This window comes from Heterodontus francisci, chromosome 12 (assembly GCF_036365525.1).
Source record: "Heterodontus francisci isolate sHetFra1 chromosome 12, sHetFra1.hap1, whole genome shotgun sequence".
NCBI lineage: Eukaryota > Metazoa > Chordata > Chondrichthyes > Heterodontiformes > Heterodontidae > Heterodontus > Heterodontus francisci.
Window position 1 is genome coordinate 72,833,457 of NC_090382.1, and position 27,060 is coordinate 72,860,516.

Sequence of the window (27,060 nt, forward strand, 5' to 3'; positions counted from 1 at the left end):
ACCCAAGGAACTGACCTGGAGCCAACTGGGACCATGTCCGAGGGAAGACACAGGGTGGCATCACAGTTCAGTGATGCGTCCGTGCAGATTCTCCTCCAGGCTGTAAGGGAAAGGCGGGAGGTCCCCTTCCCAAGGGACAGCAAGATGAGACCCTCTTGCCTGATCAAGCAAACCTGGACGGAGATTGAAGAGGAGGTCAGTAGCTGTGGGGTCAACCCCCGAAATTGAGTCCAGAGCCGCAAGAAGTTCAATGACCTCCTTCTCTCCGCAAAGGTGTGTCATCAGATCCAATCTCCTCTCCGGGGCTTGCAAGTTGCTATGGACGAGGGTGTGGTACAAAGGAAGGGAGTGACCACAAAGGCAATGGGAAGGCCGTGAGGCAGCAGCAGATCCTGTCAGATGCATTTCTGCATCTTGGCGACAGTCAGCCTGCTGTCATAGCTTATCCTCACTGTGTCCCTTGAGAGCAGACATGAGGAGGAGGCATTCAGGAGCACCCATGAGAGGCTGAGGGGCTGCCACCAGCATAAATGTCCTGCTGGTTAACTGGTTAACGTGTGAAGGCTAACTGTGTCCCTCTTTCTGCTTGCAGGTGAAAAGTACCCACAGCACGAGGGAAAGAGCGAAGACTGGTGGTGTGATCCCTGACGCTCTGACTCCGGCAGAGGAAGAGGCCCTGGAACTGGCGGAAAACCAGGGCAGTTGTTCAGTTGCAGATGGATAGACTGGAGTGTCCACACACGAGAGTGAAGATTCTGTTCATGTGTTCTCCACAGCACTTCTGGAGACCACATCACACATGGTTGGCATGACGAGAGCTGAACATCCTAACCTCTATATGTTTGTGTTCTCTCATGCAGGTTGTGGCACTTTGGAGGGATGCTCAGCTACAGGAACCTGGGGGCTTTCATCCACATCTGTGGAGGAAGAGGAGGAACACTCAGAGGGTACACCATCACATCATTCCCCCGCATCCTCCACCAGCGCAAGAGAGTCCCACATCGGTGGGTATGCGTTCAGGCTTTGATTCAGGGTCACATGACTGGTGAGGCCAGTGACAGTCAGAGGACTGTGGGAGGGTGGGCCCATGCAGAGCCCCAGCTGATGACGAGTCTCTGGGGTTGGCAGTACAGAACATGCTGGAGTTGTAGCAGGACGTGAGGGAACATTTGGCGGAGCTGCCAGAGGCAATGCGCAGCCATGACTGGATAATGGAGGAGTCCATCCATGCCATGAGTGCTGTCATGTCTCAGGTGTGTGAGTGCATGGCCTCTCTTATCTGGCAATGCTTATGGAGAGCCAGATCCCGCAGATGTGCGCAGACGTGCACACCATCACCTCAGCGCAGCAGTGACAAGGCGAGTGGGGGATGAGGCGCTTGGATTCTTCACCTGGACCTTGTCCTTCTCTGGTAAGCAGGGAGGTTCAAGTGAGCCTTGAAAGGGGGGAGGAGGAGAGGCTGACCTCCACAGTTGGAGGCTCCCCTCAGGGCGCTCTGAGTGTGGACAGCGGCTCCTCAGCCCCTCTGCCAGTGACCCCAGCTTCAGCAACTGCGACAACTGAGGAGGCTCCTGCACCAGTGCAGGAATCACTCAACCAGCCGGGGCTCTCTAGGCCTCAGGCAGCCAGAGGATGCCTGCCAAAGTCATCCCTAGCCAACAGACAGCCCCATCAGCAGCCTTCCCCCAGCCCAGCTGCCAGCGCAGTGGTCACACTGCTTAGAAACACACAAAAGTGTGTAAACAAGAGCACCTAGGCACACTTGGGATTTCACTGGTGTGAAATATTTGGCATTGTTATTGGTTCTTTAAATCATGTCAATTAATCAATGTCAAAGTCATTGTTGTCAATCACTCATGATTTCATTGCTCCTTTGTCTGATGTCACCTTCACCCTTGCTCCCTCACTGGGCTGCCCATGTTGGGATAGGCCACATTTGGTCAGCATCTCAGCTGTCTGTGTGCACATGGTGAGCATGGGCACTAGGCACTGCAGTGCAATAGGAAGGAGGAGATAGGTGGATAACATTGAGGTGAGTCTTTATTGTATCGACTTTGAGAGGGCATCATGGTGGCAGGAACCAGGTATATATGAGATTGTCCCAAACCTCCATTGCACATCTCCCAATGCCCGTCCCCTCTGGTGCAAAGGGTTCATCATCCAATGCTGCCTGCTAAGCAGCCTCCTCCATATCCTCCTATTCGGATGAGGAGTAGCGATCAGTCATGTCCTTCTGATGCAAGGCCACCTTCCCCCCCCCTCTGCTGTGTTAGATTGTGCAACGCACAGCAGACCACCACCACAAAATGCAAGACCCTCGCTGGGGCATACTGCAGAGCTCCACCAGATTGATCCAGGCACTGGAATCTCATCGCAGGTGGCCCTGTAGCAGGTGTTGTATCTCTCCTTTGCTGCAGTGCGAGGGTTCCTCACAGGCATATCCATGTCTTCAATGGGTAGCTCTTGTCCCTGACAATCCATCTCTGAAGGCGAGCGGGTGGCTGGGTGGTACCTGGAACTGTCAAAGTATGTAGACATCGTTGCTGCTTCCCAGGAAATGGGCACACACCTGCAGGAAATGCTTTTGGTGGTCACAGACCAGTTAGACATTGGTGGAATGGAACCCCTGTTGATGAAGGCTGCTGGCTTCTCCGTGGGGGCCTTAACGGCCATATGCGTGCAGTCAATGAAACCTGGGGGAATCCAGCAATGGTTCTGAAGCCAATGGCCTACTCTGCCTGACTCTGTCCAGGTCAGTTCAGTTGCAGACAGCCCCCCCACCCAAGTCAGAGCCCACCCTGCAGGGTCAACAATGAGGCCACCGCTCCCCCCTCTTCCCCTATGCAATGGTTACTATGGCTGCCTTCCTGGAGCAGCACTGAGGCCTTGGTGCCTCCACCTTTAAATGGCTGGAGATCTGAAGGCACATGATCCCCATACGCTGTTAACTAAACCCGAGTCAGGCTGATGCAAATACATGTTAAGTACTTGTTCACCAATTCAAATTGAAGAATTGCAGTCCTGCCCCGTCGTAGCAGCAACGTCACCTTGGACCTTTCCAACGCTAACAAAATCCGGAAACAACGTCATAATGTCGGGTTTCTGGTCGATTGTGCCCCATCCTAATTTTTGGCCCCCCATGCCTCCAACTCCACTCCGACTGGTTGGATAATATTCAGCCCAATTACTGCAACCTTTAGCAGCATTGATTGTTCAGTTGCAGTGCTGGCTCAGACATGCATGAAAACGTAGCCAGGCACTCTCCCGTTCTTGATTAGCAGGAACATGCAGGTGGGCCCTGAAAGGGCAGAGGGAGGCAGGGGTCATGGCAATGGGGTTTCTCCTCAAGGCACCCCTGACCTGTGGCTGCCCCCTTTGTCCCTCTAACAGAGACACAAACATTGCGTCCTGCACCCCCCACCCCCCATGTTCAAGGCTGCCCCTGCACAGATGCAGGTGGGCCAGTCTGTGGTGGGGCCCTCATGGGCACCACAGCCCAGAGGATGCACGCCACGGGCATCTCATCCGCCTCAGCACAGAACTGGGCAGGCTGTCTGTACATCTGCTTCAACCACAGGGATAGCACCATTTAGATGTCCATGGAAGAGAATGCGGAAATGGGTTTAGCAGCAAAATGTGATTCATTTGGATGCCTTATTTTATGCCACTATCAACATGAATTGCTTTATTGAAATGAATGGCTAAATGGTAAGTCTCATGTAATCCTTATTGCCCTATTGCACGATCACCATTATGAGCGGCCTGGATATGATATCAGTGAATGTCGTGAACCATGGTGCTAAAGTGGGAGAGATAGCAGCTTGGGATTTCTTCAGTCCAGGAGATCTTTATGGTGTGATTGGCTTGTGACTGCAGCCACAACGTCTGCCACAGTGGCCTGGGCTCCAAGAGCACAGTCTAGGAAGCTCTGCACTCAGGTGAATCTGGCCAGGATGAGGGCTTCCCTGGCTTGCAGGTCAACAGGCACAGTCCTCAGCAGGACCTCTGGACGGGCATGCTCGACTGGCTGATCATCATCTTCCTTCTCCTCCTCCTCTATGAAACGTCAAGTTGTGCAGAATGTAGCACATCACCACTATAGGTAAGACCCTTGAAGGGCTATATTCAAGGCACCGGAACTGCATTTTCAGCAGGCCTGTGGCCTGCTCAATGGCTGCCCTGGTCAACAATAACAATGGTTGTGTCTCTCGTGTGCCTCTGTGTTGGAGATCCGCACTGGTGTCATCAGCCATGTTTTCAGCAGATACCCCTTGTCACCCAGGAGCCATCCATGAAGGCCTTGCTGTGGCCTGAACAGTTGAGGCACCTGAGACTGCCTCAGGATGGAGGAATCATGGCAGCTGCCAGGGAACCTTGCTCACACTTGCAGGATCCTTTTGTGGTGATCGCATACAAGCTGCATGTTGAAAGAGTGAAATCCCTCCCTGTTCACAGTGCACCTGGCTGATCTGACAGAGCCTTGATGGCCACATGGGTGCAGTCTGTCGCACCCTGCACCTGAGGGAATCCTGCCATGGAGGCAAAGCTGATAGTCCTCTGGGCCTGAACTTGCAGCATCAGTTTAGAACCCGATGCCTTCTAATACAAGGCATTCATCACCTGACTGATGCAGTTATGCACAGCAGATTGTAAGATCCTGCAGATGTCAGCTGCTGCTCCCAAAATGATCCGGATGCAAAGAAATTCAGTGCCACATTCACTTTCGCCACTATGGGCTATGGGTGGCCACCTTGTGGCCTCAGGTTGTCTCCAAGAGGCTGTAGAGGTCTGCAACCACCTGGTGTGACAGCTGCAGCCTGCGGAGGCACTGCTGCTCTGAGAGGTCCCGGAAGCTGACCCTTTGTCTATACACTGTGTGCGGAGGGTGGCACCTACTTCAATCTTCTGGCCCTTGACCAATCCATCTGTACCATTCAGCTGCATGTGGGTGTGTAGTTTGCTGTAGCTGCTGATCCAGCTGATGTGGCTCACGCTCAAGTTCCTTCTCAGTGGACCTCCAGTCCTCAGAATAGGTGGCACCCATGCCACTGTGGAGCCTGAAAGGCACATGTGCATTTCTCCTCTTTGATTTGGCAGAGTATTCTGCAGGGGACTTCGGCAATTTGTCTCTCTGTAACAACTTTAGTCGCAGCAGTCTCTCACTGAGTTGCTCCTACAATGGCAAACCTCTTCCTATGGCTGATTTCAGCCTTGCCACTTTCAGCCTTATAGTGCTGAGTGCCTGTCAGTTTCAGGCCTTCCCACTGTGCTCTCGCATCCTCTGAGATGACAAGATGCAGACACTGTGTGGGTCCCATGCGCTGTTGGCAAAATTCCATTGTCCCGGGAAAATTGCTGTTAATTGCTTCCTAAACAATCTTAATTGGCTTCCAGCTGCTGCCTCACAGGTTGCCGTCATTGCACTGAGCCTGCCTTTGGGAAAAGCCGGAGGCGAGAACACATCAGCAAACTGGGCTGATGCATTTTCCCAAATTTTCCTGACCCAGCCCCCAAGCCCGCCTCGAAGGGTCTGGGAAAATTCTCCCCTAGGTCCCTCCCTTTCTAATACTCCCAGATCCTTGCACACTTCTTCTAGCAATCCCATATCCTGGGAACTTTTTTTTATTTCTAAAATATACTTTATTCATAAAAATCTGGAGAAAATACATTACCAAGCAGTTTCAAACAGCACCAAGTCAAAAATTACAAACAGTGCAAAGGAGATCCGTTTCCTTCAATACAATCATGAGTTGCCTCACAATCCTTCCATTTCATTGTCGTGCCAGATACATTTTTACATTTTACAGCAGACATAATTTTCCCGATATAGTTCGAGGGGTTTCCCATGGATCCAGCCCCTCAGTTCAGCTTGGTGGGGGGACCTTACACAGTGGTCTTTCCCCATTGAGCCTTTGCTGTGGCTGCCCCAAGCTTTAATGCGTCCCTCAGCACATAGTCCTGGACCTTGGAATGTGCCAGTCTGCCACATTCGGTCTTGGACAACTCTTTGTGCTGGAAGACCAGCAAGTTTCAGGCCGACCAAAGGGCGTCTTTCACCGAATTGATAGTCCTCCAGCAGCAGTTGATGTTTTTCTCGGTGTGCGTCCCTGGGAACAGCCCATAGAGCTCAGACTCCTGTGTTACAGAGTTGCTTGGGATGAACCTCGACAAAAACCACTGCATCGCTTTCTACACCTGCTTTGCAAAGACACATTCCAGAAGGAGGTGGGCAACCGTCTCTTCCCCACCACAGCCACCGCGGGGGCATTGAGCGGAGGGGGTGAGACTTCGGGCGTGCAGGAAGGATCTGACGGGGAGGGCCCTTCTCACCACCAGCCAAGCTACATCTTGGTGCTTGTTTGAAAGTTCTGGTGATGAGGCATTCTGCCAAATGACTTTGGCGGTCTGCTCGGGGAACCATCTGACAGGATCCACCGTCTCCTTTTCCCGTAGGGCCTTGAGGACATTCCGTGCAGACCGCTGCCTGATGGATCAGTGGTCAAAGGTGTTTTCCCGCAGAAACTGCTCCACGAAGGATAGCTGGTACGGCACAGTCCAACTGGATGGAGCGTTCCGTGGCAATGTGACCAGACCCATCCTTCGCAACACCGGGGACAGATAGGACCTCAGCACGTAGTGACACTTGGAGTTTGCGTACTGGAGGTCTACACACAGCTTGATGCAGCCGCACAATAAGGTGGTCATCAGGATGAGGGCGATGCTGGGTACATCTTTTCCACCCTTATCCAGAGGTTTGAACATCATGTCCCTCCGGACCCGGTCCATTTTAGATTCCCAGTTGGAGCGGAAAATGGCTCGGGTGACTGCCTTAGCGCAGGAGTGGGGTGTGGGCCAGACATGCGCCACGTACAGCAACAACGTGAGTGCCTCGCACCTGATGAACAGGTTCTTACCCACAATGGAGAGAGATCGCTGCCCCCACATGCTCAACTTGTGTTGTACCTTGGCTACTCGCTCCTCCCAGGTTTTGGTGCACGCCCCGGCCCTTCCGAACCATATCCCCAGCACCTTCAGGTAGTCTGACCTGACACTCCCAGAACCCTTAACTGAACTTCTACTATAGTCCAGGGCCATTTTCCACTGCTCCCTGATTCTAGAACCCCCTCAAAGTACTCCTGGATCTCATTCCAGAAATCACCACGAGTAGTTAGAATTAGAATTAGAATTCGAATTACAACATTACAGCGCAGTACAGGCCCTTCGGCCCTCGATGTTGCGCCGACCTGTGAAACCATCTGACCTACACTATTCCATTTTCATCCATATGTCTATCCAATGACCACTTAAATGCCCTTAAAGTTGGCGAGTCTACTACTGTTGCAGGCAGGGCGTTCCACGCCCCTACTACTCTCTGAGTAAAGAAACTACCTCAGACATCTGTCCTATATCTATCACCCCTCAGCTTAAAGCTATGTCCCCTCGTGTTTGCCATCACCATCCGAGGAAAAAGACTCTCACTATCCACCCTATCTAACCCTCTGATTATCTTATATGTCTCTATTAAGTCACCTCTCCTCCTCCTTCTCTCCAACGAAAACAACCTCAAGTCCCTCAGCCTTTCCTCGTAAGACCTTCCCTCCATACCAGGCAACATCCTACTAAATCTCCTCTGCACCCTTTCCATAGCTTCCACATCCTTCCTATAATGCGGTGACCAGAACTGCACGCAATACTCCAGGTGCGGTCTCACCAGAGTTTTGTACAGCTGCAGCATGACCTCGTGGCTCCGAAACTCGATCCCCCTACTAATAAAAGCTAACACACCATATGCCTTCTTAACAGCCCTATTAACCTGGGTAGCAACCTTCAGGGATTTGTGCACCTGGACACCAAGATCTCTCTGTTCATCTACACTACCAAGAATCTTCCCATTAGCCCAGTACTCTGCATTCCTGTTACTCCTTCCAAAGGGGACAACATTTGCTATCCTCCAGTCTTCCGGCACTATTCCTGTCGACAATGACGACATAAAGATCAAGGACAAAGGCTCTGCAATCTCCTCCCTAGCTTCCCAGAGAATCCTAGGATAAATCCCATCTGGCCCAGGGGACTTATCTATTTTCACACTTTCCAAAATTGATAACACCTCCTCCTTGTGAACCTCAATCCCATCTAGCCTAGTAGCCTGAATCTCAGTATTTTCCTCGACAACATTTTCTTTCTCTACTGTAAATACTGACGCAAAATATTCATTTAACACTTCCCCTACCTTCTCTGATTCCACACACAACTTCCCACTACTATCCTTGATTGGCCCTAATCTAACTCTAGTCATTCTTTTATTCCTGATATACCTATAGAAAGCCTTAGGGTTTTCCCTGATCCTATCCGCCAATGACTTCTCGTGTCCTCTCCTTGCTCTTCTTAGCTCTCCCTTTAGATCCTTCCTGGCTAGCTTGTAACTCTCAAGCGCCCTAACTGAGCCTTCGTGTCTCATCCTAACATAAGCAGCCTTCTTCCTCTTGACAAGCGCTTCAACTTCTTTAGTAAACCACGGCTCCCTCGCTCGACAACTTCCTCCCTGCCTCACAGGTACATACTTATCAAGGACACGCAGTAGTTGCTCCTTGAATAAGCTCCACATTTCGATTGTTCCCGTCCCCTGCAGTTTCCTTCCCCATCTTACGCATCCTAAATCTTGCCTAATCGTATCATAATTTCCTTTCCCCCAGCTATAATTTTTGCCCTGCGGTATATACCTGTCCCTGCCCATCGCTAAGGTAAACCTAACCGAATTGTGATCATTATCACCAAAGTGCTCACCTACATCTAAATCTAACACCTGGCCGGGTTCATTACCCAGTACCAAATCCAATGTGGCATCGCCCCTGGTTGGCCTGTCTACATACTGTGTCAGAAAACCCTCCTGCACACACTGGACAAAAACTGACCCATCTAAAGTACTCGAACTATAGTATTTCCAGTCGATATTTGGAAAGTTAAAGTCCCCCATAACAACTACCCTGTTACTCTCGCCCCTGTCGAGAATCATCTTCGCTATCCTTTCCTCTACATCTCTGGAACTATTTGGAGGTCTATAAAAGACTCCCAACAGGGTGACCTCACCTCTCCTGTTTCTAACCTCGGCCCATACTACCTCAGTAGACGAGTCCTCAAATGTCCTTTCTGTCGCTGTAATACTCTCCTTGATTAACAATGCCACACCTCCCCCTCTTTTACCATCTTCTCTGTTCTTACTGAAACATCTAAATCCCGGAACCTGCAACATCCATTCCTGCCCCTGCTCTACCCATGTCTCCGAAATGGCCACTACATCGAGATCCCAGGTACCAACCCATGCTGCAAGCTCACCCACCTTATTCCGGATGCTCCTGGCGTTGAAGTAGACACACTTTAAACCAGGTTCTTGCTTGCCAGTGCCCTCTTGCGTCCTTGTAACCTTATCCCTGACCTCACTACTCTCAACATCCTGTACACTGGCACGACATTTTAGGTTCCCATTCCCCTGCTGAATTAGTTTAAACCCCCCCGAAGAGCACTAGCAAATCTCCCCTCCAGGATATTGGTACCCCTCTGGTTCAGGTGAAGACCATCCTGTTTGTAGAGGTCCCACCTACCCCAGAAAGAGCCCCAATTATCCAGAAAACCAAAACCCTCCCTCCTGCACCATCCCTGCAGCCACGTGTTCAACTCCTCTCTCTCCCTATTCCTCGCTTCGCTATCACGTGGCACGGGCAACAACCCAGAGATAACAACTCTGTTTGTTCTCGCTCTAAGCTTCCACCCTAGCTCCCTGAAGTTCTGTCTTAAATCCCCATCTCTCTTCCTACCTATGTCGTCGGTGCCTATGTGGACCACGACTTGGGGCTGCTCCCCCTCCCCCTTAAGGATCCCAAAAACACGATCTGAGACATCACGAACCCTGGCACCTGGGAGGCAACATACCAACCGTGAGTCTCTCTCGTTCCCACAGAACCTCCTATCTGTTCCCCTAACTATGGAGTCCCCAATGACTAATGCTCTGCTCCTCTTCCCCCTTCCCTTCTGAACAACAGGGACAGACTCTGTGCCAGAGACCTGTACCCCATTGCTTACCCTTGGTAAGTTATCCCCCGCAACAGTATCCAAAACGGTATACCTGTTGTTGAGGGAAACGGCCACAGGGGATCCCTGCGCTGCCTGCTGGTTCCCTCTCCTTCCCCTGACGGTAACCCATCTACCTACTTCTTTTACCTGAGGTGTGACTACCTCCCCATAACTCCTCTCAATAAACCCCTCCGCCTCCCGAATGATCCGAAGTTCATCCAGCCACCACGCAAATATATAGTTTTTACTTACCCAGCAGTCCCTGGTCCTCCGAAAACAAAAGGGAATTAACTTTTAAACTTCCACTGAAATTGACTTCCCAGCTGTAAGCTCGCTCTCGCACCTTCGCTACTGTCAAGCTGCCGTCACCAAAACTAAAAGAAAGAGATTTTAAACCACGCAAATATATAGTTTTTACTTACCCAGCAGTCCCTGGTCCTCCGAAAACAAAAGGGAATTAACTTTTAAACTTCCACTGAAATTGACTTCCCAGCTGTAAGCTCGCTCTCGCACCTTCGCTACTGTCAAGCTGCAGTCACCAAAACTAAAAGAAAGAGATTTTAAACCACGCAAATATATAGTTTTTACTTACCCAGCAGTCCCTGGTCCTCCGAAAACAAAAGGGAATTAACTTTTAAACTTCCACTGAAATTGACTTCCCAGCTGTAAGCTCGCTCTCGCACCTTCGCTACTGTCAAGCTGCAGTCACCAAAACTAATCATCACAAGGTAGCAGCTCGTGATTAATACAAATTTCTGACATTTTAAATAAATTAGTCCTCTTTAAGAGCTTCAGGCACATGATGCTTCCTTTATATTTATTTAAAATGGCCTTTGAAGGCAAAAAGACAATCATATCACAAAAGTCAGGAAATTACACCAGGAGTATTCATTTCAAATTTTTGCATAAATTCTGGGACCTCAATGAGACCTTGATATGTGTGCCAAAACTATAGCACACAAAATGCAGCTGGCAAAAATCTCATGGCCAAAAGGAATTGGGCACAAAGGATGTCTAAGGACATCTTGTCCAGCTTTTTGATTCCCTCTGCTCACTATTCTGCACTTGCAGAATTGGCATAGCTGATTAGAAAATCTCCCCGAACATTCATCTCTATTTAGGTATCCCACAGGATTAGTGGCAGGCCTATGAAATTCTATGTGAAAGCAGTCAATTATGCCTTGTACCTTGGAGAAGGCAGTCAGTTGATAAAAATGTTGTTGTGGCCACTACTGAAGCATATGTAAAGGGGAGTGTGGTAAACAGATATTCAATAACCTCCTTAATTCAGCAGTGGTTGGAATTGAAATTGATGACACATACCCTCCAGAATGGTGGAAGGATCTTTTAACATAATAGTTTAGGGCAGTAGTGCATTTCACTGTCACTGGTCATAACAGTGCAGATGGTTGACTCTCCCTGCAGGACATTAATAAACCAGATGGCACACTTCATTCGCAGCCTCCCTGTTGAGCCTGTTTCATCATGCAAAGCAGCTACTAGCTGACATTAAGTTCAGTATTGCATCAGGTTCACTATTTTCCTGCTACTTCACAGCCTACTGCTGAAAATGTAGTCATTACCATTTTTTAAAGGCTATATGTTAAATTTCCTTCCCCTCTAAGAGCAGTACTTTCCATGTCACAGAAAATGTGTGTTAAACCAATGCCACTGGCTAAACAAGTGAGTTGACTCCACAATTTATGGTGGGGTCAGTGTGGAGTGGATGGCTGGAATTTAATGATGAGGCAGTGACCCCACCCTCTGGCTGAAAAGCTAGGGGTGAGACTGCCTTTGCTGGGTCTGAAAGCCATGCTGCTATTTTGCATGGCTCAGGCCCTTAACTGGCTGCAGTCAGGATTTCCACCCATCTGAGCAGGAAGCCCCACCTCCAAGAGCTGCTGGCCAATCAGAGGGCCAATAGCTCTTCAGTCCCATCAGTGCCACTGGGAGCAGTTGCCACTGCTGGAACTGCACCCATCAAGAAGAGGACCATGGACGTCAGTCTCCAAAAAGGGAAGTGAGGGTTGGGGCTCACCTGGGACAATAGCTAGGCCCCAACGGGGGTTGGGGTGGGAGGGTAGGGTGTGGGTGTGGTTGGAGTGTAGGGCTGGGGATTGTTTTAGCAGGGGCAGCCCATGCTGCTGGGGGGCCCTCCAAGGGGCACAAGGCGCCTGATCAGGAGTGACCCCTCCAGCCTGCAAGGAGGCTGCCAAGTATTACAGAGTGGCCTGCTCATGAACCAAAGTGCCTGTCTGCCACTGGTATTTTAAGTAATTGGACACTTAAAGACCTCAATTGGCCCAAGAGCGGGTGGGCTGCCTGGCACCTCCCCCACCCTGGCAAAATAGCAGCAGGGCGGGTAGGCGACGGGCACGGCACCTCCTGCCTTCCACTCAATTTTACACCAGCCCCCCGCCTCCTCACCCACTCTCGGCGGGGAGGGTGGCAGGGGAATGTGAAATTCCAGCTGATAAATGGGTGAAAATCCCAGCTCGGAGCATTTATCTGGGGTAACTGGCCCCATGAAATTTTAGGCCGTGGTGTTTACTTTCTTTCAAATAAGGCCTGTCTGCTAATAAAAATGCCATGGTTGTGAATTTTGATACAGTGCTGGCTTCCTAAACCTGATGGGGTAGTTATAATAGATAATGGGCCATAAATCCAGCTGTACAGCACCCATTTTTCAGGCACTAACTGGCCTAATAAACCTCCAATCTAGCAGATAGGCAGCATGTCCCAATCTGAAAACAGATGTGTGCTGCTCGCCATATTGGTAAAGGGACAAAAGGGTGCCCAAGGCCTAAGTCTGACACATGTTAGGCCCTTTGTAAAAGCAAATTAGGGGCTAAAACCCATTTGAGGCTGATACTTCAAGATTGTTTTGCTCTGAGATGGTGAGCTTGGCTCACTAAAACCAGACCTTGGGACCGCCTGCTATGAAACAGTAAAAATAGAAACATAGAAAATAGGGGCAGGAGAAGGCCTTTGGCCCTTCGGGCCTGTTCCACCATTCAAAAAAGATCATGGCTAATTCAGTACCCTGTTCCCGCTTTCTCCCCATATCCTTAGATCCCTTTGGCATTAAGAAATGTATCTATCTCCTTCTTGAATATATTTAATGACTTGGCCTCCGCTGCCTTCTGCGGTAGAGAATTCCATAGGTTCACCACCCTCTGAGTGAAGAAATTTCTCCTCACCTCGGTTCTAAATGGCATACCCTGTCTCCTGAGACTGTGACCTTTGGTTCTGGACTCCCCAGCCATCAGGAACATCCACCCTGCATCTAGTCTGTCTAGTCCTGCTAGAATTTGTAGGTTTCTATGAGATCTCCTCTCATTCTTCTAAACTCTAGTGAATATAGGCCTAGTCGACCCAATCTCTCCTCATATGTCAGTCCTGCCATCCCAGGAATCAACCTAGTAAATCTTCTTTGCAAGAACATCCTTCCTCAGATAAGGAGACCAAAACTGCACACAATGAAGTTAGTTTTTACTTAACTAAATATAGAGCCCAGAGGCAGGAGTGCTCCACCTGACCTTACATTTAAACGAAGCTGACCACGACTGTGGCCACCTTTCCAATCACTGTCAATCCCGGCCAGTCTTTCAATTCTTACCCCAGGCCTCCTATCCGCTGTGCCTCCTGTCCCGACTACCCACAAGCTCCTATCCTCCCCTCCCAAATCCCAGTCTCATATCCAATCTTTCCTCCAGCTTCCCATCCTCCCCACCAGTATCATTTACCTGAGGATGGTTAAGAGGATAGCAATAGCCAATCTTTGTTAATTCTTCACTGGCTGTTCCCGTCATGCCTACTTCATAGTAATGAGGCCCAAGTCCAATCTCGGGTGTACCTCAGGCTTCATCATTCAGGCACATGGCATGTATCCTGTGTGCCCAAAAATGAATTTCTACCCCAATGTCTCAGTTTCCCTTTTTTTGAACTGGCAAACATGCAACTGTGGTCTCAGCAATTAACCAAACCAATTTTTCCTTCAAGTATTCATGTAAACAAATGTTGGTATCCAGACAGATCCTCTGTATTTGTTTCTGCTTACTGGTTAATCAAGAACAGAGAATTTAAAAACAAAAGCCTCAACAGGAACAGGAATTATCAAAAGACAGTCTAAATTTAATCCATTTGTAGTGCTTCACAAATGAATTTTTTCTTTGTTCAAAACATGGGTTTATTCCCATACTAATAAAATTTCATATAAAGGGATGTAATCAATGTTTTAGTTGGCAACAGGATGGATTGAAATTTTGTCACATACAGCCTAAGTATAGGCTGTTGAAATCTTTAATTTTGATCAACAAAGAATACATGAAACTGAAAATAATATAATGGTCCAAATCAGACATAATAATCACCTCTGTGAAAACTTATTTTTAAAATCCAATATATATTTTGACACATTATTCATAGTTATTACATTCCTTTTGGGCCTCCTTATCTCGAGAGACAATGGATACGCGCCTGGAGGTGGTCAGTGGTTTGTGAAGCAGCGCCTGGAGTGGCTATAAAGGCCAATTCTGGAGTGACAGGCTCTTCCACAGGTGCTGCAGAGAAATTTGTTTGTTGGGGCTGTTGCACAGTAGGCTCTCCCCTTGCGCCTCTGTCTTTTTTCCTGCCAACTACTAAGTCTCTTCGACTCGCCACAATTTAGCCCTGTCTTTATGGCTGCCCGCCAGCTCTGGCGAATGCTGGCAACTGACTCCCACGACTTGTGATCAATGTCACACGATTTCATGTCGCGTTTGCAGACGTCTTTATAACGGAGACATGGACGGCCGGTGGGTCTGATACCAGTGGCGAGCTCGCTGTACAATGTGTCTTTGGGGATCCTGCCATCTTCCATGCGGCTCACATGGCCAAGCCATCTCAAGCGCCGCTGACTCAGTAGTGTGTATAAGCTGGGGGTGTTGGCCGCTTCAAGGACTTCTGTGTTGGAGATATAGTCCTGCCACCTGATGCCAAGTATTCTCCGAAGGCAGCGAAGATGGAATGAATTGAGACGTCGCTCTTGGCTGGCATACGTTGTCCAGGCCTCGCTGCCGTAGAGCAAGGTACTGAGGACACAGGCCTGATACACTCGGACTTTTGTGTTCCGTGTCAGTGCGCCATTTTCCCACACTCTCTTGGCCAGTCTGGACATAGCAGTGGAAGCCTTACCCATGCGCTTGTTGATTTCTGCATCTAGAGACAGGTTACTGGTGATAGTTGAGCCTAGGTAGGTGAACTCTTGAACCACTTCCAGAGCGTGGTCGCCAATATTGATGGATGGAGCATTTCTGACATCCTGCCCCATGATGTTCGTTTTCTTGAGGCTGATGGTTAGGCCAAATTCATTGCAGGCAGACGCAAACCTGTCGATGAGACTCTGCAGGCATTCTTCAGTGTGAGATGTTAAAGCAGCATCGTCAGCAAAGAGGAGTTCTCTGATGAGGACTTTCCGTACTTTGGACTTCGCTCTTAGACGGGCAAGGTTGAACAACCTGCCCCCTGATCTTGTGTGGAGGAAAATTCCTTCTTCAGAGGATTTGAACGCATGTGAAAGCAGCAGGGAGAAGAAAATCCCAAAAAGTGTGGGTGCGAGAACACAGCCCTGTTTCACACCACTCAGGATAGGAAAGGGCTCTGATGAGGAGCCACCATGTTGAATTGTGCCTTTCATATTGTAAATATTTTAGTCTTCTTATCTTCCTAATCTAGTCATTATATGATCAGACAATAGGTTAACACAGGTTATGTACTAGGCTTATGGTATGACACAACACTTTGAGTTTCCTGTATCTTTATTTACAGAATGCCATTAAATGGCTGCTGATTGGTTTAGGCTCAGTGAGATACCCAAAGTGTGTAGGGAGGTGGTTTACTGCTATCATATTGAATTGGAGATGAGGTTAGTCAGATTCATACAATGGTCAAAAGACAGCCCCTTCTTATCAAAGTAGAGCAATGCAGCTTCCACAGAGCCAAGATTATTACCAAGAATCACTGACAAAAGACAACTGGCATCTGTTCTTGTAATCAGTAGCATCATATTTCTCTGGCCGTAAATAAATGATCTTACGAGATCAGCACATTTTAACAGAAGGACCAGTATTAAAGATCTCATAAAGGTTACATTTTTTATAAAGATAAAAATGTATTTTATGCTGTGTCCACTGGTCATCTATTCCAGTAGCATTTGGGCCATTTCACATTACTGCTGGTAAAGCTTCCATTCCCAACATAAATAGAAGCAGCAATAAAGGTAAACTATTCAATTTAACATGTCAGGAAACTACTTAATCCCATTGGTTCTTAGGCACATTCTTCAGCTGCAAAATTACACAAATTACCCGTTAGAAGTTGCCAACTAATCCAAAGTATTTTCAGCATCAGTGATAATAGGATCCTGATGTCTATCCATAGATCTCATTCCATATTGCTTGCTGACTCAGACCACGAATAAGAATTTACACAAAAATATATTTTATAGAGAAGCATCTACATACATGCAAAAATACACCTGCTTAGATTACACCTAGTCTCTCTCTGAAGCTCTCTACTACTAGTCTAAGTGGACCAATTTCATCAATCTGATATTGTAGATGCATTGTGAGTCTCGCAAACGTCAGGGTTTCAGCATAAATTAACCTACACTCAACAATTTGAGTAAAATATTAAAGCCCCATTTAAGAGAGATTTGCCATTAGGATGTATAACTCAAACGTTTTATCTACATGTTGATGATTATAGTAAATTTATACCAAATGTTTATATGTCAAAACTAAAATTTCTTACTTCTTTTTATATTTTGTAACTTTGCAGGTCATTTGGTACCTCTGATTTATTGCATTTCTCTGACTGAGGACTGCAGTGGTGTTTTGGAAGGAAAATTAGCACAATGTTAGAATAACATATGATACTGCTTTATGTATCAAAAAACCAAGAAAAGAAAATGAGTGTATTTTTATGGTTCTTTAGTTTCTAAAATTCTTTGTAATAATCTTTGCTGCTAAAACGTATAGAAAATATTTTCTAATGCTGACTCTTATTAAGTGAAAGCAAGTTATTTCTATTCTTGTAAGGATTCTAGGTCCATGAATCTGCAAGGGATTAATGTATTGGTTCTTGTTACAGAGAACGTTTTTTTTCTTTGATATTGCGTATGCATGCCAACTAAATGACTTTAAGTGGTAATGATACCTGTTACGGACAGGTGGCAGATGGCGTGGTTGAAAAAAGTAGTGTTTTACTCCCTGAGTGTTTAAGAGTCAAATAAACAGACCAATTACAGGTTTTCTCATAGGTTTAAAAAGAAAGATAACTATTTATTAAACAATACCCGAAAATCTTTCAACCCCAACCACTCACACATGCACATATCTACACACACACAAGAAAAGATAGAGATGACAGGATAGCATGCATTTAAGTCTGATTGTTGTAAAAAAAATATTCCTTTTGAAACCTTCATGGTTCTCTGGAAGGAAATTTTAACAAAGTTGCAGGCCTGATGTTCCTTTTCTTGGGCTGGATTTTAACAAGACCTCGACGTGTGATCCGTGGCGGGGTGGGGGGGGGGTCCCGAAGATGGCTCTGGATGAGGCTCGCCACTGACCTCGATGGTGACAGCGAGGCTCCAAGGCAGCCCTCCCCACCACTGGGCGACGGGAGCACAATTTAAATATCAATAAAATTAATAAATTTAAATACACTTACCTGCAATCTTGAGGGACTGCCACGATCTTTGGTTTGGCGGCTGGCACTCCCGTGCTTTCAGATCCCTGTCTGGGAAACGCGGTGTGACACTGGTGGGGAGGAGGGAGGAGGTACGATTTTCAGTGCGGTGAGGGGGGACGGGGTCAAATACACCTAATGGGTGTAGAGGATGGTGGGAAGGGTTGAACCTTAAACTTTGTGCAGTTTGCGGGGTGGAAGTCCAGATGTAAAAGGTAAGTATTTTGGGGGAAAAGGGCAAACAATTATTGTAATTGTTATTGGCGGATGGGAAAGGGGCACAAGAAATATATTTATTTAATTTTGGGGGATAGTTATTTAAACAAATAAATATGCCAGCAGAGCTAGCTGCCCTTTAAAAATTGGCGCCAGCGTCTGCCTACAGGCAACTGATCCCATTGCCGGGGATGGACAGCTCGCCCCCTCCATGAGATTGGAGGGGGGCGCGGGCCGCCCCAGCTATTTAAATGAGCTGCTCGCTTGAGATTGAGATTGCGGCGGCGCTTTGGCGTGTGGACCGCATGGGTGGACCGCCATTTTTTGAGTTCACTGCAAAATCCAACCCCTTGGTTCATTGGAGTATTGCAGATTCCTTTAAGACTCAGTCAAAGTCGGTGAATAATCCTGTTAAAATGTCTCAAATGGGGAGCTTTCAAGGTCACCTTTGCAGTCTCGGTGGTTTAAAGATGTTACAGACAGGGTCCTATTCTTGGCTGGAATGGATCTCTCAGCCCCTGGCTTTCTCTCTCTCTCTCTCTCTCTCTCTTTCTGCTCTCTGACTGTCTTTCAGAAAAATCTCTTTTTGAAGAAAAACCCTTATTAGTTTGGGGTCCAGACGTGATGATGAGTTTCGTCTCCAACACTCACAATGTATATTTGCATTCCAAGTAATTTCAATGTAGGCAGAATTTTATTGTGCCCTTGGAGCTGGGCACAGAGGCGTGGTGGGCGATAAAAATGGCAGGGGGCGCAGTTCCCGATGTTGGTCAGCCCCTTTCTATTTTGTCTGGGTCTGAAAGGCCGAGGATGACCTTCCTGCCCCAGGCCAATTGAGGCACTTTAGTGGTCAATTAATGGCCACTGAAGGGTCTCTTCCTGCCTCCTCAATTTTGAGGAAGGCAGAGGGGCCTGTCATTGCAGGGGTGACCCTGCAGGGTAAAGCTTGTTGGCCTCCTATTGGGGTCAGGGGTGTCCCTCCTTTGAGGGAAATTCAGGTCCCCTAGAGTGCACCCCCCCCGGCAGTAATCTTCACCTTCCCCCCCCCCACCGCCCGGGAAGACACCCCTCACCCTCACCAACCTCCATACCATATCATCGCCGGGGCTTTATGGACGGCCCTGGCGTCCCCAACCCCACTCACGACTCCCAGGGTCCTGGACATTCTCAATGCTGCAGGGCCTCCTGCAGTATCGGCAGAGCTCCTGCCACCAGTGGCAGCTCTGAAGGCAGGAGCTCGTCCCTTAAAAGGACAACGTCCCCAATGGTAAGCAGTTAATTGCCTACCCGCAGTGGAATGAGCTCTGGAGGCAGGAGCTCGTCCCTTAAAAGGACAGTGTCCACGATGGCGGGCAATTAAATGCCTACCTGCGGTGAAATGACTTTGGGGGTCTAACGAAGGGTTGAGGTGAGATCTCCTCCCAACTTCCAGCCTGCTGCTGGGATTCACATCTTCAAAATAAAATGCAGCCCTATATCTCTCACCTGAAAAATTTGATCATTGCATCTCTACAGTAACATAATCAAGAGACAAAATTTTATGTAAAAGATGTAATCAATATTATAGTTTGAACAGGATATATCCAAAGCAGGATATATGTTAAGTTTCATTATATATACATTTTACAATGTCAAAATCTTTAATTTGTTGTAGAATGCGGTTGGCTAGCATCAGAAAATTGATGAGGTTCAAGCATAGTCATCTTAGAATACCAGTCTACAAGTCTGCCAGCTCTAAATACGATAAGAAGCATGTGTGCTAAATTCATGGTGTCCAGCTCTGCTGGCAGAAGTACAGGAGCAGGGAAGGGGGAAACTTCTAGACATCCATTTTGACAAATGCTGATTCTGTTAGGAATCCTGGAGGCAGTTCTTTTGGATATAATTTGGCAGGTCACTGTTAAAAACAGAAAGGCAACAATAAGTAGGGAGTCCTGGAAATTCAGGGAGAGGGCAGAGTTTAAGGTGTAAGGCTATATTTAAGGGGTCACAGCACGTTATATGAACTAGAGCATTGGAACAGACGCAGAGATGTCACCTACAAAAAGAGCGATGAGTAAATACTCAAACCTCACAGAATATGATGTGGATATTCTGCTGGTTGAAATATGGCAGAGAAGTGATTGTTTCTGGAGTCAAGAAACATACCAATACAGCTGCCTATATGATGTGGAAGGAGGTGACAGTGGCATCCAGGGACCTCTTTACAATGTTGGAAGAAATTCAATAACCTGTCAGAGGTGACAAAGAAAAGTGCCATGCTAAATAATTGCCAAAACTGACTGGTAAGGCTTCCAGAGAGACGGCATCACACCCTGCCCTGTATAATTAGGAATTGCACCATGGAACATACATTGCTGCATGTGCGTGTGCCTTTCACATGAATCCCTCTGCGACTGCTCCTTCCATTTCACTTGCTGGGGATAAAGTTGTGAGACTGCTGCTACCATATAAAATATATACATTCTTCTTGCAGGAGAAGTTTGCATATAATTCTGAAGAATTGCAGATTACATGACATTCAGTATTTAACCCAACAGGAAGAGGAGGTGGCTTTGGAAATCTCAGGATAATTTTTTTCCAAGCTTTGGAAGGTGAAAACATTTCCCACAATCAGTTTATACTCACCAATTTGTATTTAAAAAGCTACTATGATGTAAATAGACCAGAGCTTGAATAAAATGTCTTCATGAAACAGCATAAGCTGATGAGGATATTATTCAGTGAGAGCAGAACTCTGCCAATCCTATTACATCCTCAGAAATAGAGCTTTTTTAATCTTTTCATTGTGTATATTTTTTCCATAAATTTTCATGTGTTTCATGGAGTACCTCTTTTAGAAGAGCACTTGTTAGATGATAACAGGATGGGGGAAGGGCAAGATCAAAGAATTACATAAGCCCATTAGATCCACAGAGAAGTCACCTTGAAATTCAAGAGCATAATGTGTGCAATTTCTGTGGTGGGCAATTCAAGATCCAGGGCTGAATTTTGTGTCGGCAGTGGGAGGTCCTGACACCAGGCTGGAAAGCTGGGGCAGCCCTCCTTGGCTATGTGGGGAACCACCCCCTCCCCCACCCCCCGACTCCCACCACTGCGTTTTTCAGTGCTCAGGCAAAAGACAGGAGCCCGCCTCCAAAAACTGCTGGCCAATCGGAGGACCGGCAGCTCTTCAGTCTCAGCAGGACCACCGGGAATGGTAATTGTTAGAACTGCAGCAGGCCCAGACCAACTAGCAGGTAGGAGGCCCCAGCATCAAAGTAAGTTTGTTGGGCCTGTCGGGGACAGTCAGCTGGGGCCTGGGAGGATGGGGTGGGGCTGGGGGGGGTGGGGGGTGGGGGTTCAGTCATGAGGACACGGGGGATTCTTTCTGAGGGGGCAGCCCTTGATGCCAGGGGGGCACTTCATGGGCCCTGGGTGCCCAATCAGGAGGGCCCCTTCCCTCAGAGCCTGCAGAGAGACTGCCAACTTTTACTGGGTGGCCTCCCCACATGGCAGAGGGCCCCTGCTCCCCCGACCGCTGGTAAAATACCAGCGGCAGTGGGAAGAGGCCCTTAAATAGTTCTTAATTGGCCATTTAAGGGCCTCAGTTGGCCTCTGGGTGGGAAGCCCAACCTCAACCTTCCCCGCCCTGATAAAATTCCAAGACATCGGGAAGGCAAGGGAAACTCCACCCCCCACCTTCCTGTGCCATTTTAGGGCCCCCATCCTGCTTCCCAGCCCATCCCTAGAGGGCTGGTAAAATCCAGCCCCTATAGTGCATAGCCCAATCCACACTTATCGTCCACATTCTAGCTTTCTATTAGTTTGCACAACTAATCTTTGTTCAATTAAATGAAGTAAAAGAACTGCGCCCTCAGCCAGCAGTTTTAGTACAGCTACAACACTGGCATCTACCCACCAAATTGGAAAATTGCTGAGGTATGTCATGTCCCCCAAAAGCAAGACAAACCTGATCCATCTAATTACTGTTCAATCTACTCTCGATCATCAGCAAAGAGATGGAAGATGTTGTTGACAAGTGGCACTTATTCAGCAACACCTTTTTCACCGATGCTCACTTTGGGTTCTGCCAGGGCCACTCAACTCCGGACCTCATTACAGCCTTGGTCCAAACTTAGACAAAAGAAGTGAATTTCAGAGGTGAGGTGAGAGTTACTCGTTTGACATCAAGGCAGCACTTGACCGAGTGTGACATCAAGGAGCCCTAGCAAAATTGAAGTCAATGGGAATCAGGGAGAAAACTTTCCACTGGTTGCAGTCATAACTAGCACAAAAGAAGATGGTTGTTGTTGTTGAAGACCAATCATCTCAGCCCCAGGATATGGCTGCAGGAGTTCCACAGGGTAGTGTCCAACTATCTTCAGCTGCTTCATCAATGACCTGCCCTCCAACATAAGGTCAGAAATGGGGATGTTCACTGATGATTGCACAATATTCAGTACCATTCGCGATTCCTCAGATACTGAAGTAGTCCGTGACCACATGCAGCAAGAGCTAGAGAACATTCGGGCTTGGGCTGCTTATTGGCAAGTAACAATTATGCCACACAGTGCCGGGCAATGACACTTCCAACAAGAGAGAATCTAACCATCTCCCCCTGACATTCAAGAGCATTACCATCTGAATTTCCCACCACCAGCATCTTGGGGGTTACCATTGACCAGAAACTTAACTGGATCAGCTATATAAATACTGTCACTACAAAGAGCAGATCAGAGGCTGGGAATTCTGCAGTGAGTAACTCACCTCTGGACTCCCCAAAGCCTGTTCACCATCTACAAGGTACAAGTCAGGAGTGTAATGGAATACTCTCCACTTGCCTGAATGAGTATGGCTCCAACAACACTCAAGAAACTCAACACCATTCAAGAAAAGGCAGCCAGCTTGATTGGCATCTATCCACCACCTTCAACATGTACTCCCTTCACCAGTGGTTCACAGTGGCAGCATCTACAAGATGCACTGCATCAACCCGCCTAGGCTCCTTTGAAAGAACTTTTGAAACTCGTGACCTCTACCACCTAGAAGAACAAGGATAGCAGCTGCATGGAATACCACCACCTGCAAGTTCCCCTCCAAGCCACACACCATCCTGACTTAGAACTATATCGCCGTTCCTTCACTGAGACTGGGTCAAAATCCTGGAACTCCCTCCCTAATAACACTGTGGGTGAAGACACACCACAAGGACTGCAGCTGTTCAAGAAGGTGGCTCACCACCACCTTCTAAAGGGCAATTAGAGATGGAACATAAATGCTGGCCTAGTCAATGATGCTCACATCCCAGGAGCAAATAAAAAAGACTGAAGTCATTTTATTTTTATATTCTTGTTTATATGGAGCCATACCATACATTTTTTTTAAATTTTGTTTAAGATTGACTTAACATAAAAAGATTTAGGATAATTAAGAAGACTATTGTAAAAACAGATACCTATGATGTGGCCTTGTTGAGACAGTTTTAAGGGAGCTTCATTCTGCAGCTCTCCATGTTGTGCCCACTTGGGGATATTTGATGCTGATACGATGTGCCAGAAATGGAAAACATTCCATTTGTCAGCACTAACACTGTTTGGCTTGAAGCTCTATATCGATCACAGCCTGTAAAAGTTTTATTAAAAATATAAAATTATTTGCATGTTCGTATGTTCATAAAAAAAACAGTAATGCCAATTTTCATCCCCTGGGCAGGAATGAGGCGGCAGCATTCTGAAAATTGTAACATAGCATTTACTGCCTTTTTTCTGCCAATGTCTGAACTTCTGTTATTTTGGTGGGATATCAGCATCCCAAATGCCCACCAAAAACAAATTGGAGTCTTATTACCACAATAAACTTGGGGTTCTATGAGGTCAATAGGAACACTTGGCAATACTGAGGTACCAATGGGTGGATCATATATCATGCACAATCTTTCCTTGGCATTTGTTGTTGACAGTTATAACCAGTAATGCAATTTGATTGCAGGCTGTTAAAGAAAAATACAAAAAGGAGCTGCTGGAAATCTTTGTGGTCTAACTTTTCATCAGTGATATTGGGTGTTAATTGTATATTAACTGTTTTTAATTGTATACAAGTTGTGGCATTAACTGGGCATTCACTTGAGCCCCTAAAAATAGACACAGACTAAAAGTGTGGTTTTTGGGTTTGGAGGTTTTTAGCACTGAAACAGGCCCTTCGGCCCACCGAGTCTGTGCCGACCAACAACCACCCATTTATACTAACCCTACAGTAATCCCATATTCCCTACCACCACTAGGGGCAATTTACAAAGGCCAATTTACCTATCACCTGCAAGTCTTTGGCTGTGGGAGGAAACTGGAGTACCCGGCGAAAACCTACGCGGTCACAGGGAGAATTTGCAAACTCCGCACAGGCAGTACCAGAATCGAACCCAGGTCCCTGGAGTTGTGAGGCTGCAGTGCTAATCACTGCGCCACTGTGCCGCCCGTGTATGCTTATAATGTGTAACTCTGTAAATAAATGGAAAAGTGTGTAAAGATTGGCTCCATTTCTATCCTTCACCAACTGGTTTTCTGGAATAGAACATAGTAGCAGAGGATGCTGACATAAAGATGAAGGTTGGAAGATAAGAAAATAATTTTCAGACAAAAAACTACAATCTAAGTCACCATTGTGAAAAATGGCAGAAAGCAAGTGTAAATTGCCAGGGTATGATTACCCTTTGGTGTTCTCAGAGACTGAACCATATGACCAGTGGAAGAATGAAGTGGATATGTGGACACAGGTTACGTTCCTACCTAAGAAGAAATAAGATATGGCCTTGGCATGTTGCCTCCCACCAGAAGTAAAATCAGAAGGACAGTATTTTATGAGATGAATGCCTGTCACTTGGATAGTGATGAAGGCTTGAACATTCTATTCGAGTTCTTGGATGAAATTTACAAAAAAAGATGATCAGTTAAATGCCTAAGAAGCATGGTCAGACTTTGATAGTTTTCAAAAGATGGACGATCATTCCATGGAGGAATATATCATGTACTTTAACAGATTGTATAAAAGATTGACAATATTCAATTTGGGGATCCCTGGATCTGTGCTAGTCTTTAAATTCCTGGTTTGTGCTAGGGTGGCTGGTTCTGACTGGTGTTTGGTTCTCAGAGAGGGAGACACTGTTGAATCAGATGTCTGCTGCTTTGAAAAAAATTCCTGCGGAAACAATCATTTCCTTTAGCCTTCGTGGAGCAAATGGGACATTCTACGGTGGATGCAAAACGTAGAAGACACAATATTTGTTGGAATTCAAAATGGTCCATATACTGGCTGCAGTGTCAATATAATGGAAGGGTTAAAGACAGGCAGAATGAGGATGAAAGTGCCTTTAGCAGATCTGGCTATTATAGCAGAAGACAAAATTGGAACACCAATAACAGACGAATGACCAGGATAATTATTGAGCTTCTGAAGCAGAAGTGCAGATCAATAGCACCACCCCACCCCTCTTCCCCCACAATATGCCCGATGAAGAATCTCCCACATCACATTTGTGTGCTACGCCCTGCACAACATCACCATACTGAGGCACCTGCATTTGGAGAAGGCACATCAAAAGCAGCCGTCCTTGTTGGATAAGGAAGACTGGGGTGAATGTCAGCAAATAGCAGAAGGAAGGGCATTTCACATATTGCAAAAACAGATTCAAAGGTTGAGTTAATTGCTCAGTGATTCCAATGAACTGGTCAACCCTGAAAACTTACACAAAGCCCTGATGCATTATCAGTCCTTGTTACATCCTTCACCTTAATCCTGCATTACAGAACTTTGAAATCATTTAGCCAGCTACTATATCAATCACATACTGACAATAGACACACACAGAAGCTGCAATAAGCCATACTGCACACGAAAGTACCAAATGTAATAAAGGTGATGAACTTAATTCCCAACAAAATAATTGATTCCATGGTGCCTTTCCGATAAGAAGGTGTCCGAAGTCTATTACTCCTCTAAGGTGTTCCCCTCGTGACCTCAGAAAAGCTGGTGGAAGGCAGCAGTTGCACATATGGGGACATTTGAGAAATTCGTGGTTGGTGATTTCTGGGTGTTTGAGGCTGAAGGTCAGACTGCACACTTCTGCACCTTGACTGCTGCTGGGGAAGTCGGGCTCAGCTGACTTGCTGGCAATTTGGTGAGTATTTTTTTTTTGCACTGGATTGCTGACTTGGGTTGCAATAGAGTGCGACAGTGGAAGTTTGGTAAGTGAGGATAATTAAGGGTTAATTTTATCTTAAATCTAATCTGTCTTTTATTTAGCAGATCAACTTAACAGTTGCTGTTAGGGTTGGGGAAGGTGAGTTTTAGACCAGCTTTAAACAGGGTTCACTCAGGCTCTGCTTGCAGCTGCACCTTGTTAATTAGAGAATTGGTTTAAACCAGTTTTCAGGGGGCTAGAGTGAGTCAGTATAAAAGTGAGCCATCTTACAATACTGACTTTGTTAGCATTGGAGTGCCGACTTGGGTTGCAATAGAGTGCTACAGTGAAAGTTTGGTAAGTGAGGAAGTTCGTTAAGGAGGGAGCGAGGAGCTACTTTCATTTCCTACCTGTCCTCAGTGAGGGGAGCCCAGAGCTTCAATAGAGCACAGCTGACTGGGAGAAGACTCAGAGGGCAGAGTTCCAGACCGGTAAGTATAAAAAACTGACCTCTGGTAAAAAAAAACTGAAAGTGACGTCACAGGAAAGCTGTGACCTGATTGGCTGGTAGGGATTTTTTTTTACTGACTTTGAAAATAAAACATTGATAAAAATTGATGAAAACCCTAACTAACTAATTAATAAGTAGAGTAACTAAACCAGAGGGAGGAGATTACTGTATTTAGTTAGCATTTAATATTTATAGTAGGAATCTAGCACTAGGGACCATATAGTTATAACAATTTAGTAAGGATTTAATAAGTATTTATTTATCTTAAATTAATTTATTAATTAGTGCTAGAAATGACAGTTAGAGGGGTGAAGTGCACCACCTGTGAGATGTGGGAGGTCCATGACGCTTCCAGCATTCCGGACGACTACATCTGCAG

At 46.8% G+C, this 27,060-nt stretch overlaps 1 protein-coding gene across 1 annotated transcript in view; it reads right to left on the bottom strand.

Annotated features, from left to right (window-relative positions):
- Positions 1–26,655, bottom strand: part of spock1 (SPARC (osteonectin), cwcv and kazal like domains proteoglycan 1) — a 770,011-nt gene extending 743,356 nt beyond the window's left edge. The window contains exon 1 of the mRNA XM_068043616.1: positions 26,581–26,655. The gene's annotated coding sequence lies outside the window, so the exon portion shown is untranslated. The remainder of the gene's footprint in view (positions 1–26,580) is intronic.
- Positions 26,656–27,060: the final 405 nt, after the last annotated feature.